Genomic DNA, 7,072 nt, shown 5'->3' with positions numbered 1-7,072 from the left:
TAATATATTATTAAAATAAATGCTTGTTTTACTTACTTCTGAAGATTTTAACAATCGTCTCTGCTGCTAGCATCTCCTGTAGAAAATACGTGTTCCATCCAAAGCTCACTGTGACGTTACTTTCTGTTAGCCGCTTAGCCCAGTGGAAATTTCAGAATAAAAGCACCTCCGTCGCAGCTAAACTTCCGTTGTGAGTTAATGTGTTGTTTTGGGAGTTATTGTGTTGTAAGTTATTATGTTGTGTCATGAGTAAATGTGTTGTGAGCTATTGTGTTGTGAGTTCATGTAATGTGAGTTATTTTGTTGTGAGTTATTGTGCTGTGAGTTTTTGTGTTGAGTTGTGAACCTTCTGGGCCACCGTACCATTGGCATCCATCATTCCCCTCTGTGGCTTACTGATGACAAATGCAATTGCACTTTAAATAACCAATTCAAAGCCCCGCCCCCAGGCTCCGCCATTGTCATAGTGTTATTATGTTAAGTGTGTTAACCCTTGTGCTATCTCAGATGACCCCCCCCCCCCTTCCATTGATGTGTTCTCCCTACCATGACAAAGGTGGATAAAGGTGGAAAGATTTCATGTAATCCATGGACACCAGTGAAGATCACAAATCATTGAAGAAAAAACTTTAAAATATTGTTGTTAAAATATTGTTCACAAAATGTAACGTCGTCTTTGTTTTTGCAATTTGTTTAATAAATGCATGAACAAAAATGAATTATTTACATGTATTATTTAAATCTGAGCCATTTTTAACAATCTCAAAAGGATTTTCATAGAAATATCAAATGTACATATTTACATTTTCGTTTTATATGTTAACATTTATTTTATATATGTTAACAATAATCCTGGTCTTCTAGAGTCATGTGTGTCACAGTTGGAGCTGAAAGGAAAGCAGAGATTTGTCCTCGCAGACGAACGCCACTTTACCCGTCCTACTGGTTCCTGGTGTGGTTCAACATCTGTGGCTCCAAGCAGTCCCCTTCACCGATGCACAGATTGTGCAGAACTGAACTGCAGGCAATGATTTTCATTGCAAAGGTTGGTTTTACTTCCAGTGCCCCCAGAAATATTGCTCTCCTCCTCATTTGCCAAATGCTCTCTCTCCACCACAGAGCGTGCCTTGGCGTGGTGCTGGTTGTAACGGGCCTGAACTGCATTCCTCATGGGTTCCCTGTAGGGTGTCAGCAGCGTGATGGGATGAGCAATGCAGGGATACCCACCATCACCCAAAAGGATCCTTCAGGTGGGTAATGTTTTATTTACATAAATTGGGCTTTTACTTAGAACCTGTGAACTGTGGACTGATCCTTGATTCCCAACAAAAATATCTCTAAATTTGGCATTAGTCACGTACAGCCTGCAGTTGAATGGAATAAAAAAGCTTCCTGTTAAAATAACAAGCTGCATTTTCTTTTAGGGCCTTTATTCTTAAGTGGCAGCCATCGATACTCCCTACGACCTTTTGGAAGGTGGAAGACTCAGCGAGCTGCTAAAAAACCTGAGGTGACTAATGGCAGTTCATTCCCACTGGATGCTGGGTGACCCTGCTCATCAGCTGGAGGATGCGGTCTGCCGTCCTGTGGACAACGTCGCTTACAGTGGACCGTGTCATGTCAAAGGCCCTGGCTACCACACTGTATGATGTGCCACACGCCAGCCAGAAAAGAAACACCAGGACCTCAGTCTCCTGTGCCCCCCCCCCAGAGTGTGAGGAACCCGAAGCTGCTCCACCAGATGCTCAATGGTCCTGCGGGTCAACCGATCCCCGGGTCTGTCGGTCTGGTCTTGTGTCGGACTGAGCGTCAGCGTGAAGGGCCACGACAGACACCTTTATGTTGGCAAAGCAGTAGAGACGTGGAAGACCCTGTAAAATAGAAAAATAATTATTTCATTGAGAAAATTAAATCTGATTTTTTTGAATGTTTCATTTTATTCTGGTGTCTTACATTTTAGTTTATGACATATTTATTAATGCTGGAAAATCTCGTGTTTTTTTTGGCTGGGTTTTTGGATTTTTATATACATATTTAAAAATTAAAGTATTTTTGTTTAAAACAAGTGATATGGTTTGACTCTGAATAAAAAATACTAAACTTAGATCTCACAAGTGTTTTATGTAGTTGTACTATACAGTTCATAATCCAGTGTTGAAAAAGAATTTTTAACTCTTACCCAGCAGACTGTGTAACCTTGAGCACAATTAGTGACAAATGCCTAAATTGAACTAATAAAAAACTTTTAAGTTTAACTCACAAGTTGTTCATGTCTGGCCAGGGCATCCAGAGTAAATCTTCTGAGACGTCTGCTTCTCCTTGCCGTCCTGTGATGGTGCATATCTGCTCGTTTTTGGTTTGATCCCATGAAAAACGGTTGAATTATTGCCAGGAACAAGGACAGATTCATATATAAAGCTATTTTCAGTAAGGTAGAAGAGAAAACTACGGAAAAAAAATGCCTCCTCGCAAGAGCCCGTAAATTGTTCAGCGGCACAAAAATAAATATTGCCATGGAGTAATAACATGGGGGTTTATTTATCAACAAATACATAAAATCCCCACCAATGTGTTTGTAATTTTATTATCTACAAATCAGCCACATTTTCCATGATAGTCTTCATAAAATGTTCATATTTTTTATATTTTTAATTTGACAAATGGGTGTCATTCTCCGCGTTAAATAGAAGTAGTTCCCCTCCAGACCAGGTGGTGGCGGTAATGCGCCACTTTGTTTTCGTGCCGAGCGCCATTTGAAAACACCCGAAAGAGAAAACTAGTGAGCACGGGTGTCCGAATTGCTTTGAAAATTCAGAGAACTATATAGAGCAGTGTTTTTCAACCTTTTCTGAGCCACGGCACACTTTAACCTTGACAAAAATCCCGCGGCACACCAGCATCCAAAAAAATAAATAAATAAGCAGAAATTCATGGTCTCTATTGATCGACAGCCCCCCCCCCCCCCCCCCCCGCAATCTCACGTGCATTTTGTGATAATTGTGGCCAAAAAAGCAGGAAGTTGCGGCTGTTTTTTCTAAGAGATGAAATAAAAGTTAAATTAGAAAATTTAGAAACTGTTTGTTTGTCCGTTGAGGTTTCTAGACATTTCACGCGCACTCATTGTGCGCTGGGACACTGGCCCTTTAAGCCAATGCATCATGGGAGATGTTGTGTGAAAACTGCCGAAAAAGGGCAGAAAGACTCGCGTCTGTGAGCTTCATTGTTTTGTTCACGGTCTGACACCGGACTCTGTGGAAAGCTACACCGCTAAAGACGAGCTTTAGCTGGTATTTTTGTTGGAACTGAGAGACTTTATGAGCAGAATTAAGAACAAGGAAGTGAAGACTTTAACCACTTCTGATTGGTCAGACTGCTGACATGTGATTAAGCCTTCAACAATGATTGGCGGAGACAGGTAAAGGGGCGGGACTTTCCCGCAAACCGCTATAGCTGCAGGTAAATACCGTCATTCTTATCAAAATGTCTTTAATAGAATCAAATAAACACAAAGAAAAAGTAATTTTAAGATCTTTTATATTCCTCACTACTCAGTGTTTTATCAGGGCCTGTTTGGATGAACAAAGAGCTGATTTCCTGGAGATGGAAAATGTTTTTAGATCAGTGAATGATTAATGAGGGTAATTTCCCACGGCACACTTGACCATCTCCCGCGGCACACTGTGCCGCGGCACACTGGTTGAAAAACACTGATATAGAGAACTATATAGTGCCGCACTATATAGGGTTTTAGTAGTTAGGGGTTAGGGCGGTAATTCGGACACAGCCATAGATTTTGTTAGTCAAAGCACTTTTGTTATGTTCCACTAGATGGCAGTGTGAGACACCAGATGCTTTATTTTATAAACACTCACAGAAGATGGGCTGCTGCCTTCAGAAGACAAACTGCAGGCTTTTAAAGACATTCAAGCTCCACCAAACACTAAGGAACTCCAAACACTCCTGGGAATGGTGACGTACCTTAAGAGATTCTCAACCAAACTGGCAAAGATAGTTGCTCCCCTAAGAGAACTAATTAAAAAAATGTCCACTTCAGATGGGAACCCCATCATCAGCAAGCTCTGGATGACATCAAAAAGGAACTGTGCACAAAGCAATTGATCAGCTGTTATGACTCTGACCCTAATACAGTAACCCTCCTGCAGTGTGACGCCCGCACCCTGGCTCTCGGAGCCTGGATCAGACAAATTGATCAGCATGGGCAAGAAATAATTGTTGGTATGGCATTGAGATGTTTGAGCCCCACAGAATCCAGAGACTCCAACACTGAGAGAGAGTGCCTCGCAGTTATGTTTGGACTAGAAAAGTTTGAATACTACCTGCTTGGAAGACAAGTAATGGTGGAAACTGACCACTCACCCCTGGAACAGATTTTCAAGAAAAACCTTGCAGAAACACCCACAAGACTCGAGATTCATTCTCAGCTATCTTAAATTTGACATTGAAGTTAAATACAAACCAGAGTGTTCAATCCTGTTAGCAGATGCTTTGTCACAAATCTGCCAAAAGACAACAAAAGAAACAACTACAAGCAACCAGTCTGATGTGCACTTCATTTCTACCTCTACACGGCTGATGGATGACAAAGCTGTCAGAGAAGCAATGACTCAACAATGAACATGCTCAAAGACACCATCTACAAAGGCTGGCCTCAATACAGGAAGCAGTGTCCACCCAAACTGTGAGAATATTAGACATTCAGATGTGATCTTGTTTTGGAAGATGGCCTCATCCTGAAAGGAGAGAGAATTGTCATTCCAGAAGCACTGAGAAATGACATTCTGGACATTCTTCACCAAGGTGAGACTAAATGCACACTGCTTGCCAGAGAATCTGTGTTTTGGCCAGGTATTAGCAGCACCATTAGAGAAATGGTGAAAGGATGTCATGTGTGCTGCATGTTTCAGCCAGCACAGCAGAAACTACCCATAATGCAACCTGACCTTCCAACACGCCCATGAGAAATACTTGGTTCTGACATATTCTAGTTCGACAGCCATAAATACCTGATCATTGTGGACTACTATTCACGTTTTCCAGTCATGAGACTACTTCCTGACATATCCGCTAGGAACGTGTGCACCTATTTCAAGAGTGTTCTGGGTGAGCATGGGCTACCTTCAACAATAATTGCAGACTGTGGCAGACAGTATGTAAGTGAAGCGTTCAAAAGGAAGTGTGAAGATTCAAACATCACCTCAAAGTTCAGCTCTCCCTATCACCATCAAGCTAACAGTGTAGCTGAAAGAGCTGTAGGGACCGTGAAGTCAATGTGGAAGAAAGTCAAGGAAGATACCACCTGCCCTTACACAGCACTGTGGATGTATAGAAAAACACCACTGGATGACAACATGCCATCACCATATGAGCTGCTATATGGCAGAAAACCAAAATCCTTACTGCCAATCAGCAAAGGAGCTCTTCTGTCACACCATCCACATGCTGACGACCACCTGGAGATGAACAGGATAAAGCAAGCGAAGCAGCAAGAGTTTTATGACATGCGTGCTGGGAAAGAGAGAAGTGACCTTCAGGACAAGGAGCAAGCGTATGTGAAGAACACACTAAAAAAGATATGGGAGCCAGGAACTATCTTGAACAGGCCTAATCCCATAAGAGAGCCCAGGACATACCTTGTTGACATTGAAGGAAAAAACCTACTAGAGGACAAGGGAACATCTCAAACCCAGACACAAAGAGACACCCAGTGGGAATCGGCAGTTAATATCACCTCCAACAGATGAATCGAGACCAGCTTCTTCACCACATCACTCACCAGAAGAAACCACGTCTACCATATCTGGCTCACTGGAGAAGACCACTCTTAGTTCCCCACAAAAGTCAGAAGATGTGGAGATCCCAAAAGAGAAACCCCCAGTGATGAACAACAAGGGAGGATATCAGATGAGGAGCCAGAGTACTAGATCTGAGAAGATTACTTGCATACCACTTAAGTTTAATGAGTAGAGAAACTTATACTGTTTTTTTTTTAAGTTAAGCAAGCTTGTTATCAAAAGAGGGGGATGTCATAGTATTATTAAGTTAAGTGAGTTAAAAATGTAAAGAGACAACATAGAGGTTTTTAGTCAAAGCACTTTTGTTATGTTCCACTAGATGGCAGTGTGAGACACCAGATGCTTTATTTTATTTTCAGTATATTCTGTTTAACCCTTGTGCTATCTTAGATGACCCCACCCTTACATTGACGTGTTCTCCCTACCATGACAAAGGTGGATAAAGGTGGAAAGATTTCATGTAATCCATGGACACCAGTGAAGATCACAAATCATTGAAGAAAAAAGGTTCAGCACACTGTCTAGTGCAGGGGTGTCAAACATACGGCCCGCGGGCCGTATCAGGCCCGCCAGGTGGTTTAGTATGACCCGCACATGAAGAATAAAAATCATAGGGATGTTTAAAAAAGAAAGAACGTTTCTAGTCCATTCCTGTGGCGAGTTATGATTTTTTAAAGAAATAACTGAAATGCGCAATTCCGCCACTAGGGGGAGCAAAGGAAAAGCTAAACAGATGAAACAGCAAATATCTGCATGTGCCAAAAGCTAAACCTAACAGCTCTGTGTCTGGGTAAGATGTAGTTTGGTTCTTTGTGAGCCTCACTGCTGTTACATTGCTATAACAATGATCAGTAGTGACACAATAATGAACAAAATGTTGTCAGAATGATAAAATAAGGTTGAAGTGGAGTGCTGAGCTTTCCAGGAAAAAATGGAAAGAGTTTTATTTGTTCATGGAGCTGAATGCAAAACCTGTGTGATTGGTATGTCATCAACAGGTCGCAGTGCTCAAAGAATATAGCATTCAGCACCACTGAGACTCACCATAAAGAAAAGTTTCACTGTTTGCAGTTAAGAAAAGAGAAGATTTACCAACTATTAGCTGGACTGACAAAATAACCGTCTGCATTTACTGCAGCCGTGACGTCAGTGATGGAGCAGTGACAGATCCCTGATTGCAGACAAGTTGGAGCAAACATCCAAACCATTTTCTGATGGTGAACTTATGAAAAAATTCAATTTCAATTCAATTTTATTTG

At 41.5% G+C, this 7,072-nt stretch overlaps 2 long non-coding RNA genes across 2 annotated transcripts; one reads left to right on the top strand and one right to left on the bottom strand.

The window, feature by feature from the left end:
* The first annotated feature begins 651 nt into the window (after positions 1–651).
* Positions 652–1,927, top strand: LOC144988435 (uncharacterized). The gene is made up of 2 exons (XR_013652358.1): positions 652–1,250; positions 1,425–1,927. It is a non-coding gene; the product is annotated as an uncharacterized LOC144988435 (long non-coding RNA).
* Positions 1,733–3,970, bottom strand: LOC144988436 (uncharacterized). The gene is made up of 3 exons (XR_013652359.1): positions 3,709–3,970; positions 2,261–2,819; positions 1,733–1,871 (listed from the first exon to the last, which is right to left on the bottom strand). It is a non-coding gene; the product is annotated as an uncharacterized LOC144988436 (long non-coding RNA).
* Positions 3,971–7,072: the final 3,102 nt, after the last annotated feature.

Source organism: Oryzias latipes, chromosome 20 (assembly GCF_053564925.1).
Source record: "Oryzias latipes strain Hd-rR chromosome 20, Olatipes_Hd-rR_3.1".
Taxonomy (NCBI): Eukaryota; Metazoa; Chordata; class Actinopteri; order Beloniformes; family Adrianichthyidae; genus Oryzias; species Oryzias latipes.
Note: the sequence above shows the minus strand (reverse complement) of the source record. Positions and strands in the feature narration are given on the sequence as shown.